Here is a 15,170-nt window from a genome sequence, read left to right on the forward strand (position 1 = left end):
GTAAAACTTAAGTTAAAAACTTAAGTTAAATAAAAAGGATATAAAAAATGTAACGAAAAAGAGTGGATTAAAACTGGATAAGAGTCCGGTTTAAGACGGAGCTTCCGACAGGTGGCTACAGACGCCAACGCATGCGCAGAGTGCAGATTACGTCAGCAATTACGTCAGCGATAATTTAGATTAGAAAGTTGCGTAGCACTGTGGAGAGCCCCCAACTGCAGTAACGCATGGATCATACGTAGGCCTAATATTCATGTAGCCAGAGGGAATGATCACAAACCGTTCACAGCGCGTTGGCGGTACTAGCGACACAATCCCGGCTGTACCGGCGATGGAGTGGGGCAGACCAGGGACAGGAGTCGTGGCGCGACTGGCCCGCTGCGGACGGTCAGTGAGCGTTCCCTCTGGCTGAATGTATGACGCTCAGCATGATCCATGATGATAGTGAAATATAGAGATTAATGTCAATAAAGCATGCTCCCCTTAATAAGGGGAGCAAAGCTTGCTTTCCTGAAAATGACCTGATATAGATGGAGGAAAACTAAGTGGTGAAAATTCCTAAACTTCTGAACACTTGTTTCTGATAACTAGCTTGTATCAACCAGTTGTGGTTATGAACAATTAGTTCAGTCAACTTTTCTTGTATTTTTGTCTGATGACGTTTGTTCTTTTACAGATTCCTAAAATGGAAGGGCAGGATGACCCCTTACTGCAATTTCTGCAAGACCGTGGAATTGAATTGGAACTGAAGACATTTTGCACAAACTAAAAAATGACAAGGTATCTATCAGAAAATATTAATTTAAATACATGTAATTTCAGCTGGGATTGGCTCCAGCCCCCCGCGACCCTGTACGCAGGATAAGCGGTTGACGATGGATGGATGGATGTAATTTCCCTAATGAAGAATCTGCTGTAATGTTAGCTCATTCAGGGAAAAAGTAGTAAATTCTTAAGCTGTAGTATACAGTATGGTGCAGTTGATTGCCTCTTATTTAGACTTAAATAGACTAAATAGACTAGATGTACCTCAGAGTGATACATAATGTCTGCTGCTATTATTATTGCTTATCCTGTGAGAAACTACCACCTATTTCTATGAAAAACGCCTAAAATAACATACCCAATCAGAAATAACTCCTCAACCATTAGGCCTAGATGCATAATTCTGGTCACCTTTGATAGGTCAGAAGCTAAGGAATATGAATCCAAATTAACTAATTTTGCCATTACAGAGGAAATGGAGATGCAATAAAGGAAAATATACTTTCATCCTTGCCTGCTATAAAATCTATATTTTAATAGCAATATCAACATTGAAACCACCATCCTGCAGATTATAATGCAACAGTTGTTATACAATTCTAAAAAATATACCCATGGCGAATATACGAATGGCTGTGTTTTGGACATATTTACTGTTTATATGTTGAGTTTTCTTCAAAACACTATTTATGTCCATACAACCACATTACAAATTACATAAAGCTTCCATAACATTGAAATATTGATAAATACAGTGAATACGCAGTGATGAATGATTTCTTTTGAGCAGACTTTTCATTTGATAAATGGCATATCTGTATAACTACTACAATTCGGCCACTAGACGGCGATAAAGACTGTGTGTTTCAAAGCAATGCTTTTCCTCTGCTAAAGTCAAAGCAGGAAGAAAGAACTAAACTAGAAAGACAAACCGACCATCAGACACAGAGAGACATACCTACTGTAAGTTCTAAGTAAATTACATGATAAATTGGTTAACTTGCTCACAACGATGTTTATCTGTTTGATGCTCTGACTTAACGAGGCGTGACAGCGTGACAGTTTTTTTAATGAGACATTAGGATTTAAGGACTAAAGTTGACAAAAACTCTGCAAATTATGACCATGTGCAGCCAACATTATCAAGCATCAGCTAAATGAATGGAATGTGAATTCCTCCAAGTTGTGTGGTCTGTAGAGATTTCCCCGAACACACAGGTGATTGCTATACTTTCCTCGACCATATTTGAGAGAATGCCTTGTGTAAATATTTGTTATTTTAAGCATGCAAATTATGGGTGTTCCAGGCCTCCCTTAACTGCTCTAGCTTTTTGGAATCTAAGGAAAACAACTATGTGCAGTGAAAGTCTGTCAATGTCATCCAGGGATCCATGGATCCAGAAGCTATGAATCCTCAAAAGAGTGAAATGTGGTGTAAAATGTATATGCAAAACACATCCCTCCAAAGATGCTCAATTCTCTGGTTATGGACACATTCCCCTGTAATGAATCTCCGGCACTCAATGCCCTGCACAATGAATCTGGCCACATGCAAGTTCTTACCACCATTATTTGATCTGACTCTATGATAAAGCAATATAAATGTTGTCACTGACATTTTCAAATAGCCTACCAAGAAGTATATTCAAGTTGCAGCCTACATTATCAAGACCCAGATGAAACAGGTGTTGTGTATTAATTTGCTGTTCAGTATATTCTGTGTGAACTATACATTAATATGTTAATATGTGTAACTAGTATAAGTGTAATCACAGAAAAAGTCCCTACAAGCTGCTGTAATTAGGACATGTAGTTCATAGGCCTAAAGCTTTGTGCCTCTTCTCTCTGCCGCCAGACTGCTAGGGTTCAACTAAAGGACAGGTGTGTTTGTTCACCAACCCACTGGGACTTTCCTCTTATCCAGGTGTTGTTGGGGTATGTTTGATTGTATCTGCACTGGGATGGCGTGGCTAGCAATAAAACGTGTCAAGGATAATTAGGAGTACAGATAGCGTGATCAATATTAAAAATGTCAAGGGAATTGATTAAGTGTGAAACAATGGTGAAATCAGATTGAGATGTGACAACAGACATCAGGGCAATAAAACACCATTCCAAAGAGAAATACCATTATGTTTGAGGAAAAGACAGGTGAAAGAAAGGAGGTCAAACAGAGGTAAAAAAGGCAGTGCAGAGAAGTTGAAAGTCAGTTGTTGCATGCCAGCATGTCACCTCGGGTCTTTGTTCTTGTAAAAGAATGGAACTTTAATGCATCGATCTCTGACCATCTCCAGTGAATGTTTTGTAATTCAATTATTGTCTATTTTTGTCTAAAATTGTCTATTTTTGCAGAGAATAAAAATGTTGGAAAATAGACTTTTTCATCTGGCCCAGTCCTGAATTTTATCTTCGACACAGGCTACCAAGATCGCACGCTTACTCTATAGTCTCCTACCAAGAATGGCAGCACTGCTGATGAAAAGCAGAGATGGGAAGTATTCCACATTCTCACACAGGCTTCCTAAATTATATCCTTTATCAGTAACCTATACTGGAGTTGGGAATTTTTTGTTGGTTTTCTTGAGAATGATTGAAATAACAATAAGTATAATATTGTTTGACTGCGTTCCCATGTTATTTTCAGCACCGACTTAATAAAAAAAAAATCTTCAACAAATCTATTTTGGTCCCTGGTTACATGAATGGCTGGTCGCTCTCACCATCCTGAAACAGAGAAACTATTTTAATATTTATTTATAACACTTAAATATAAGATAATTTCTCTGAAAACCACTGTTTTAACTTTAACCAAGCATTTAAGTAAATTGTCACATGAAATGTAAACAACTGTAGGCCCAGATTATTAGCCTACTGTTGCTCAAGTACTTAAGTACTTTTATGCAACTTTAGAAATCTATTCCACTGCATCTCAGAGGTACATATGGTACTTTTTACTCCACTACATTTGTATGACAGCTCTTTAGTTACCTTTTTTGATTCCCTCCCTGTCAAGTGAAAGCCATGTATTTCCTGATGAGGTGATTCTGAATGTCTGTGATACACTGAAGTGTTCCTTTCTATGTTATATGACAGTTCTCATTCTTGAGCTAAATAAACTATTCAAACACCCTTTGGTCTAGCTGGAAAATGCATCGTCACAAAGCTGAAAACAGGGCAGTTTTTCTGAGGTCATGAAAAGTTGACTTTTTAGAGATAGATGGTTCTCACAGCACAGCCATATGATGCATGGATGCAGATTAAACTACCCAACAGTATATAAAGTAGTAAAAATGAGCTCAACCATAAACATCTACTGCAGTAAAATGCAATATACACATTAATGCAGCTGAAATATTTATCTAGAAACATCATACATAAAATAGAAAAAATACTACACATTTCTGGTAGATTATTATGAATTATCTTAGTATTCAATTCCGAACACAGCCCTAGTCAGAGCATCATGAGCATTATCTTCTGTTGTGAGCTGAACCAGTTCTACTGCCACTTTGAGAGTCAATCGGACACCATCCCCTGTGACCCCTCTGCTCAGCTTCAGCCCCAGTCCACTACTTCCTCCCCCTCCTCCTCAGAGATGGCAGTCAAGATCCTGAAGTTTGCTGATGACACCACCCTCATTGGGCTCATTTCTGGTGGGGATGAGTCCGCCTACATGTGGGAGATTGACCATCTAATGGACTTTAGAAAGAGCACAGCCCCACCCTCCCCCATCATCCTGTGTGACTCCCCAGTCACCACTGTGGACTCTTTCTGCTAATTTCTCTGAAAACAGTGGTTTTCAGAGAAATTAGAGATGATGGTGCCAAGGAAGCGGAAAGAGTCCACAGTATTCCTGACATCAAAGTTAAGAGTGAATAAGAAATGGCCACAAAGACATGAAATGTTAATGTGAAAGATTAATGCTAGTTTATTTATATAGATTTATGATTAGACATATAGTCAGTAAAAATCCAAATATATCTCAGATTCACAATACAATATATGAAATCATTATCACAATGTTGCATACTGTAGACACACAAGCAAACAACACACAGACACGCACACCTCTGTCTATAAATTTATTTGTCTCACTATTTCCCCTGCCATGGCCACCCTCATCCCTGTTAATGTTAATGTTTAATCAGCTAATATATGTTTGTTTTAATATCTCTAGTCACAGATCACCCCCAATAGTATCAGCAGCAACTGCAGCAGCAGCTGCAGTAACATCCTCAGCAACCCTTCACCAGCAACTGTTCCCTAAGTTATGTCAGCCACAGTATTTTAAAGCTAGAGCTGGAAATTTCCTGTGTTTCATTTACAAAACTGCATCACAGCATTTGCTGATGTATCGATACAGAAGCATTTGTATATGCATATCAGCAAGGAATACATGACAATATATTTCTGTATCGATATTTTGAGAACAGCCCTATTTAAATCCTGATTCCATGTTCCCCTTTAATATTTTGAGCAGAGGTCTCTGTACAGTCCTGCCTGTTAGATAAAGTGATAAACTAAACTAAATCACAATTCACTGTTTTGTTGTCTTGTACTTAACTTGTGATGTATCTTGTTTTATCAACTCTGTATGTTTTGCGTGTTGTATGTATGATATGATATTACAATTGTCCTACACAGCAGCTGGAGATGACTCAGTTGACGTATTCTATCTCTGGGAAATTTGCTTCACTCCCACCAAATGATCCTGCTCAGTGGTGACAACATCTGTCTGACCAAGTAAGGACTGACTTGGTTTGCAGGGGTCCCTGATTTTAAAATATTGCTGATTGAACCTTTTCAATCATTTATTTGCACACAGTGTTCTTTTCATGGCCCTTCATGTTGCCAGTTCATTGTGTGACAGGGGCCCCAAGATCATGATTATTTATAGGGCCAGTCTTGTGTGGGGGCTGGTGTCAGTCCCAGCTACAGAAAATAATACTTAGTGTAAATTAATGTAGATCAGGGGCAGACTATGGGGTTTTTACCTAGAAGTTACTGATTTAGCTTAGTAAGGACAAACAGGCTGTGGCTCATGTTTGCCCGTTTTGAATTAAACTAACAACATGATGATCGTTGTCAGTAGCTAGTATTACATATAGCACCAATACCAAGTTGTGAAAGAGGCATAACTTGGGGTTGCAAACTCATACGATCAGTCAATTCAGCAAATAATGCATGAGTTTGCGCCCCCCCCCCCCCCCCCCCCCCCCCCCCCCCCCCTGTCGGTTGTGGGGCCCCAAGCAGGCTCAGTTAGCATATAGGAGAGGCCGCCTCTGATAAAGCATTTCTTTCTTTACCAGACTTCACTAATCTATCAGGCAATCTTTGATAAGTTTTTCTTTTATTACTGTGATTTTGTTTTTCCCAAATAAATGGCAGCTTGACAGGTATGAGACATCTGGTCTGAAAGTGTGAGCAAGAGGGCAGCATTGGAAAGCTGACATCAGGATATGATGACTCTTCATTTGAAGTCTTATGATCTGAGTTAAACAGCTCAAAACAATAATTCTGTCAATTTCTGCCAAATATTCTGAAACTACTGGATAATTTTTGTTTAAATGACTTTTATAGTGGATTATGCAGTTCACCACTATCCCCTAAAACAGGTTGGCTGGCTGGTCCACTGTAATGTGAGGAGATGATGCCATTCAACCTAGAGGGGCACTTTGCCATGTTTTATCAACCATAGGAGTATCCAAGAGAAAACCTTTTGTACATGGATCACTATAGACAGAGGTGATGGCCTTTTAACAATATGGCAAACTGATGTCAATCCTGACTATGACAATATCTCTGGATGATATCTGTACATATGACCCTATATTAATAATAGACCAACTTAAATCACAGTATAGACCTTCAGAATGACTAAATTATAGAAAATCTTACATATATAAAGAATATGGATCCGGGAGGACGTCGAGCAACTTTAGGACTAACTGGTTGATTGGTTCATTCAAAGACTTCTACCTGACGGTGTGTTCTCTTCGTTTGACGAATAGTAAGGAAATATAAGACATTTCTAAATCAAAATAAAATCTAACAAAGTCGATTTGAAAGTTTAAAACATAATTTCTTCTCTAAGTCGTCTGAGTGGCTAAATATAGACCTCACTGTGGTTTTCCTTTTGGACTACAGGAGTCCTGAGTCACCAAGCCAATATGATGAAATCAGGAGAGCGAAACAGTAATGGATAAATGCTGTCTTCATGGCGCTCCTGGTACTAGGCTACAACCCAGGTCTTGCTGTAATGAGTGGGTGTTTAGCTGAGTTGCATTTCCCACTGGCACGCGAGAATCAAATACAAATCTATTGTTCTAACAATGTTCCATTGATTTTATACTCGAGCCTTGATTCCAAAGAGGACCTCCTATTTTATATCTATGTGCTCCCTAATACATATTTTATTTAGCCTAGTAATGGTAAATTATAGGTAGCCTAGGACTAATTACGGTATAACTAGCCTAAATAGTTTTAATAGAGTAAGGCGTACTAAAAGCTTTGGTTTAAAGATCAGTTAAATCAGATTCCCACTTTGTTCTTCAGACGTTCCTTGACACAAGGGCAGGTTATGATACAAAATCGACTATGTTAGGCTATATATTTGTTATTTATATATCTATGCAAAACTAAACTATCCTGCTTACACTTATATTAAATTTTTTTATTTTTCATTTTCCACTCCTACATTTGTGTGGGAAAACGCCTCCACACTGCGAATACCCACGTCTTCCTTCCTCATGTGCAAAAATGTCCCTGTCTCTCTTGTTACAACAAATGTTTCACTCAATTTATACCTGAGCTTTGTTCCAAAAGATGACCTCTTATTTTATAGGCTACATCTGTATTTTGTAATGGTAAACTATGTAATTACATTTTCGTAAGAACTTAAATAAATCAAGTTGAATTAGTTATATTAGTTAATAGTTAAAAAGGTCGACACGTTTCAATCCCACTTTGTCCTTCAGACGCTGATATATTCTAAGTACTTTTAAACCAATATCTCATTTTAAAGTTAAGCAGAACTATACTATCCTGTTTCCAGTTATATTAAAACGACGTTTCTATGTCCCATTCATTAATTATTGTGGAGAAACACCTCCTCGCTTTCACTGTTATGAATGTTAATGCAGAGCCATAAAATAATTAACAACAGCTATCAATTCGTTTTCAACTAATCGTTCATTTACCTCAGAGACATTTTTCAACTGAACAGTACATCCTGCTGCCGGGTAAGAACTGCATTCAGTTGTTTTGTTGTGTCCCAGCCTGGTTCAGCAGATCCTTGCTGATAAGGATTTTCCCAAACAAACCAGCAGGACAAAATATTACATGAAACGCACTGAGGAGGCCTACATGAGCGAAAATTGTACTGTGAGCCACATAATCAAGGGGGATATATGACAACCCATGATTTAACTTTTTTTTTTCCGCCTTTTTGCGGGGGGCGTGGGGGCAGAATGTCTCATGCCAGGTAATTTCTTTCTCGCCACGTTTTTCCCCTGCAACCTCTTACTGAAGAAGGGGAGCAGATCTATAAAGCCATAACACAAAATGTTATAGAGCTAACGTGAAACATACATTTATTGAGACAGAAGTGTACAATCACACTTAAAAGCTTTGTCACAGAGAACATAGGCCTATCTCTCCTATTGGTGTGATTGACATCCAGGCGTTGTTTAAGCCCGCTGTGATTTTGTCCTGTTAAGTAGGCTTACTAAGTACATTTACTTAAATAGGTAGGCCTACTTGTACTTTACTTCCATCCATCCATCCATCCATCGTCAACCGCCTATCCTGCGTACCGGGTCGCGGGGGGCTGGAGCCTATCCCAGCTGGCATCGGGCGAAAGGCGGGGTACACCCTGGACAGGCCGCCAGTCCATCGCAGCTTGTACTTTACTTGAATATCTTAATTTCAAGCTACTTTATACTTCTTTTTTTAAAATTGTACTTTTTGCTACACTACATTTATTTAACCGATTGGCTTATAGTTAGTCCTTACAGATTAAAAAACCCCAAAACTAATGAGGCAGACATTATATAGGAGATCAAATGAAGAGTCAGCAGGAAGCTCCGACGATAAACAGTCAGCAATCAGTCAATCAGTCAAGAAGCAGTCAGGATGCCAGCTGAGGTTGTGGTGAGACACATCTGTGCTGGTAAAAAAAAAGTCACGGTTAAAGACAAGTAAGGAATTCGACACAGTCACCAGACACATAGACCTAAAGGCATGCACTTACGAAACTTGAACGTCAGAATATAAAATAAGTAGGCCTAGGCTATGTCATCCACTGAAAAAAAATAAAAGATAAATGAGCAGCATGAACATCATGGTGTCACTTTTCACCAGATGAATCCTCCCTTTTTTCCGTCATTCAACCAAGAATGTAAAAATTAGTAGGAATGGTAGTCCCTACCAACATCGACCTCTGAATTTTCTCTAGCAATAATTTTGATTTGAAAAAAATAATAAATACAACAACTGTTCTCGGGCAATAGGCCTATATTTGACACAACCGCAAGTTAGTCAAAGTCATAATTACTGAGACAACATTGTACATTTTCAGGAATAAAGTCATAAAGAAAGATGTTGCTTCCAGTCATATGTCCATGGTTTGACATGTCCTGGCAGTATGCAGTTATTTATTCTTAAAGGTTTGGATTGCAGTGTGGAGTCTTTCCTCCGGCTGTAGCCTATCTCTGGGTAGCTGGCTCTGCGTACCCCTGGCTTGGACACCTTTGCTCTGTCTGGTTCTCATTGTACCACGTAAGTTAATTCCCAAAACATAAGACACAAACGAGGAGGGAATACAGTATCATGCTAACCATGTTGACTCAGAAGGGATTATATTAAGTGATATTTGAAAGCAATACGGGAATGCCTGAGAGCCTACTGCATTTTATTCCATTATATTTTGAATTGTCTCCTGCCATCGGGAATTGTGTGCTTCTCTTTACACAAATAGATACAAAAAATAGATATCTTTACACATAGGCTTAAAGATTTTTCCACCATGAATTGATGCAAAAAGGCAGATATGGGTACAGGGAAAAAATCGCCTGAATGCAGGAAATGAGGTGTTTAATGCCCAGAATTTTCTGAGGGACGACGCAGACACCCGCGTAAGCTCCAGTGTCGAAACAACATATGGCTTTGTATTCAAACTTTATCTCCACAGGGTGGTGGGGGAAAAAATCATGTATTCCGACTTTAAATCCTGCTGAAGTATATTCCACATGAGTGGACAAAACGTTTCAACACCTCAGTGGTAAAGTGGTATTATCAATCAATTATTAAATATACATTTCACGTATTTTCTGTAACCTGTAACAGTATGTTGCATCTTTTTATTAACATAGGCTATTATACTTTTATAAAGCGAATAAAAGCATATTTCTGTGAAGGCTATTTGTTGGTGTGAATACACTCACTGGAATGTCCGGATGTGACAGGTTTAATGCGACTGTTACTGAGCTTTTTTAAGTGTCATATTTGTAGGTGATATCACGTGGGAGGAGTGGCTAATTGGTGCTATTTAATCATGGGCCTATCTGTTTGCATCTTGTTGCATCTCATACTCTGGTGCTGCTGTCTGTTAGATTCTCCAAAAAAGACTCCCAGATGGTACCGCTGTGGGCTCTCGGGTTGGGTATGCTTTTTCAGCTGGATTTTGAGTTGTTTAAGAGACTGTTTGAAAACAATATAATCATGCTTCTTGTTACATCCTTTCAGCTTGGCTGGCTTGCGGCTTCACCACTGTCTGTGGTAAGTAAGGCTGAGTAATTTTCCTTGATTGTCTGAGCTCCTGGCGCAGGGTCACTCATTGGGTAGCCCCTCTTACAACTGATAGCCTATTGTTTTATGTGATGCAATTTTTCTCGTCCTGGCTGGGATGCTTTATAAAGTAGTGTTCGCTGCAGCTCAGTTTGCTTGTTTTACTATAGTCGTGGGGTCCAAAAACCAGGATTACACTGTAGGCTACTTGTGGGGTCCCAGTTTTTTAGGGACCAGAATGCTGGACCCCACAAGATTAGGGGGCTATTGGGGGTCAAGACTTGGTTTTAGGATTCAGGTTAGAATTACGTTAAGGTTAGGTGTAGGGCTAAGGTTAGGTATGTAGTTGTTATGGTAAATGTTAGGGTAAGTAGCTGGGGAATGTGTGTGTGTGTGTGTGTGTTTGTGTGTGTGTGTGTGTGTGTGTGTGTGTGAGACTAAATACTTTTGCTGCTTCTGTGCGCTGGAAATGAACTTTTCTTTCAGTCTGCATTCTGCACAGCGCATGTCAAATTCGTAGAAAGAAATTAGGACGTGTAGTTATTTTCTTTATTGTATCATTACATGCAGATGTCTTCTCTTTTTTTCGCCTTCTGTTGAAATTGGAAAAACCCTCAGACATTGTTTGGCGCCTAATGCGTGTGCCTTGCGATGCTATTGCAGCACATTACAAAGGCAATTATTCAACATTTTACCTCAGGCTTTATTGTGGCAAAGTGACATGGGAATGGAGTAGGTGGCATGATCAAAGGGTGGTGTTTTGAAGGGTTGGATTGACATGCAGGTGCCTATAATTTTGACACCTGACATAGGCTATAGCCTAAAGGGATCCTGGTATTATGGTGGAAATCAACACTGACAATGGCAATATGTTATGTAGCCTATCTATAGCCTATGTGTTTTTATATACCCATTGTGTTTTTCCATATAGTGAATTAGGCTATGTTGATAAAGGTCAGGGTGTCATTGCATTTTACCCAGGACTACAAGCTTGAAGTGTTGTTTTCGGTATAACGTAGCCTCCAAACGGTCACCTCCAAAAATTGTTGCCAGTGTAAGTGATTTAGACTATAGCCTATAACTTGGAACTTTTGTGTTTGTTGACAGAGTCTGACACGGGAGGAAATGCAACTTCGAAAAACGACTGTTACCGGTGAGTAACCTTTCCTGTGTTTGCGTGTGTGTGAACCATAGACTGTATATAAAAAGGTGTGAACATGTATTAGTTAATCAAGTTGCCCATTGTGACTGTGTAAGCAGATTTATGTACATTGCTCAAAAAAATTAAGGAAACACTTGTATAATTCAATGAGAACAAAATGATTTGACAACAGTCATTGGAGTTCAAAATCAGCACCTGATTGAGGGCTGGATTCAAAACCACACCAAAAATCAGTGTAAAAAAAATGAAATCACAGGCTGATCCAACTTGCGTGACTTTTATCACGGGGACTCATAATGTGACTTAGCAGTGTGTATGGCCCCCATGTGCTGTTTGCTTTCCCGACAACGTTTGATGGATGGTGTCCTAGGGGATCTCCTCCCAGACTTGAATCAGGGCATCCATGAGCTCCTGGACAATCTGTGCCACTGGATGCACCGAAACACAATGTCCCAAAGGTTCTCAATTGGATTCAGGTCTAGGGAACTTGAGGGCACACTGCCCTCCTCTTCGGGAAACGTCCTTCCTGAGCTTCAGGCATACAGGCGTCCGTCGCACCTCCCACCAATTGTACTTCTCTCATCCCAGGGTGCCGCAGTGACGGTAGTCTGACACAAGGGACCCTTATTCATGGGGGGGGGGGTTGCTGCCACCCAGAGGACTTTAAACAATGTAGTCAGAATGACTCATGACCTGTGTAGTCTGGACTCCAGTAATCTTGTAGCAGATTTTGATAATGCTGCTGGGGCTGTTCTTGTCTTTCACAGGCAATCTATAAAAACAGCAGCAACTTTCAGTACACAAATGATAAAAACTACATAAGATACTCTAGGAGACATTGAAAGAATTCAGCTCTTGCATCATTTGGATCCTTAGTTGTCCCTGTTTAGAGACTGACTCTATGTCTATATCAAACTTGACACTGTAGTTACACATGGTTCCTAAGTACTTGTACGTCTCTACACTTTCAACATTTTCTCCATTAATGATGGTGGCTTCTGGGTTTAAACATCCAGGAACTGCCTACACACTCTAGCTACATGAGGCGAGGCATTGCTCTGCTCCAGGAGGAACCCAGGACCCACTGCACCAGCGTAAGGTTTTACAGTGGCTCTGAGGATTTCATCCCGGTAGCTAACAGCATGACTTCTCCAGATTTTTTACGTCTGTCACATGTGCTCACTGTGAACCTGCTCTCATCTGTGAAGAGAATGAGGCACCAATGACAGACCTGCCAATTGTGGTGTTCTCTGGTGAATGCCAATCGAGCTACACAGTGCTGCCCTGTGAGCACAGATCCTAGCTAATATCAGGTCAGCTGTTGGGTTGATGGCCCTTTATGGCCTTGTCCATCTCTCCTTGTGTAATGGTCCATCTCCTGGTATTTCATCCATGCTATTTAGACTGTGCTGCGAGACACAGCAAACCTTCTTGCAATGCGTGGATGTGCTATCCTGGAGGTGCTGGACTATCTCTGCAACCTGAATGGGCTGCAGATACCGCCTCATGCTACCAGTAGTGACATTGCTTATACTTCCTAACTCGACAGATTGATATTCTTGAAGTTTATTTGACTTGATGTTATACTGTGATGATTAAATGTACCCTTAATTTTATTGAGCAGTGTTTCTGCTTACACCGTCACAATGTGCAGACTTCCTGTGGCGGACAAAGCGCAAGTGCCCATATCATAAATCATTAAAGTTTATGGTGAAGACTTGTTTTAAGGTTAGGGTAAGGTTGGGTTAGTAGTGGTTATGATTAGGTTGTATCTTCAGGAAATTAATGCAGTCAATATAACAATTATATGATATCCTCTGATGTGTGTCGCATGTGTCTTATACACTGAACCATCGCCACCACTTTCAGAGGTTAAGTCCATAGGTTAGGAGCTAGAGGATACATTATGTCAGTGAAGTTCCTCACATGTATGGAAGTATAAACATGTGTAATGACAGGAGGATATAAAAGGGCTATGCATAGGATGCACTAATGCTGTTTTGAAGCTGATACTAAAGTCTGATATTTTCCATATCAAACAATACTGATAAAATCATTGTTTTCCAGCAGCAATCAGATTATCAGTCATGCTTGTCCTGGTATAAGTTGCCAGTGACTATAAACTTTGGTCACAATATATATGATCTCCAGAGGATTATTCCTAATGACGCTGGTGACCCCTCTCCACGTTCCCCAGGTCAAAGACTCACCAATAGTTGAGGCCATGGCCTCTCAAATTCTAAGCTCAGGTTCACCATGGATTTTGGTCTATAAATTGATTCAGGGTATCCATCCCAATGTTTCCACTAAAAGCTTTTGCCTAGTGTATCGTCAGGCTAAAATATCCACTTTGAAAAAATAAATGTTTCCTTCCATCTCATTTTATTTACTGAGCTTAATAAAACCATTTCTGTAGTGCCATCCTCTGAGAATAGCAACGCGTTTCGGTAATATTATTAAATTCTCTCAGCCCACCCTCTGTTCTCTTTGGTGAAAATCCCTAAACCTACCCTGCTGGAATCTTAAAATGTGATCACAGGTAATTTTTTCCCTGTGTAATACATTCATATGCACAGCAAGGGTGTAACTGTTATGTTTAAGTACTGGTATGGGTGTGTATGGGTATGTAGAGTGTTTTCACCAAAGTCCATCAGAGGGCAGTATTACAAAGGGTAAGAGGTGAAATGTGCATAGACATGGCAGGAGAAAATTTTAATCAGTAAAATTACTGAATTTTCTATATATTGACCGTTAATGATGATAACTTGGAGTATGTTGTCAATGTCTTGCAGAAAAATCTGTACGGATATGCATTATGACATCTGCGAGGCTGTGTACTGTGAGAATCATCTTCGTCTAGGGGCAGGGCGTTCATGTTGTGGCAAGCAGGCTTTCAACCCTGCAGTAGCCACGTGTTGTAAAGTAACACATGGATACAACATAACAGGTAATGACCACACATTTGTGTCAAATGTCAAGATATGGGAATGTTGATTTTGTGATTTTATATAAAAATGGAGGGGAGCTGTTGAATGTGGTTAATTAAGTAAGATAAGTTAATAATATTTATAAAGGTACTTAATGGCACAAAGAACAAAGGCTTTGTGTGGCAGCTACTCTTGTTTCAACATCGGTGCTCTTCCTCAGGCAGCGTCAAGACGTTTATGCTGACTTGCCTACAAATAGTGCAAAAGCAGGAAGCATATGATGATTGCATCATAAACATGGCAACCATAATTATAAAACAGCAGTAAGATGCTTACGCTTTCAGTAAGGAGTACTGGAAACACGTTCTTCTTACATATTACACATGATCAGACTCTATTAGTAAAGATAGAAATATTGTAAGAGATAATAATCCTGAGGAAGCCTACTGAATAATTTAACTTACAGATCAAAGAAATTAAGACACAATATCCAACCAATGGAAAAGAACCAGTATCTAGAATTTTATGTA

General features: G+C 39.5%; 1 protein-coding gene across 1 annotated transcript in view; it reads left to right on the top strand.

Annotated features, from left to right (window-relative positions):
• drd2a (dopamine receptor D2a) overlaps positions 1-15,170 on the top strand; it is a 58,966-nt gene that overhangs the window by 18,589 nt on the left and 25,207 nt on the right. The window lies entirely within an intron of this gene.

The sequence above is a fragment of the Micropterus dolomieu genome, linkage group LG17 (genome assembly GCF_021292245.1).
Source record: "Micropterus dolomieu isolate WLL.071019.BEF.003 ecotype Adirondacks linkage group LG17, ASM2129224v1, whole genome shotgun sequence".
Classification (NCBI taxonomy): Eukaryota; Metazoa; Chordata; class Actinopteri; order Centrarchiformes; family Centrarchidae; genus Micropterus; species Micropterus dolomieu.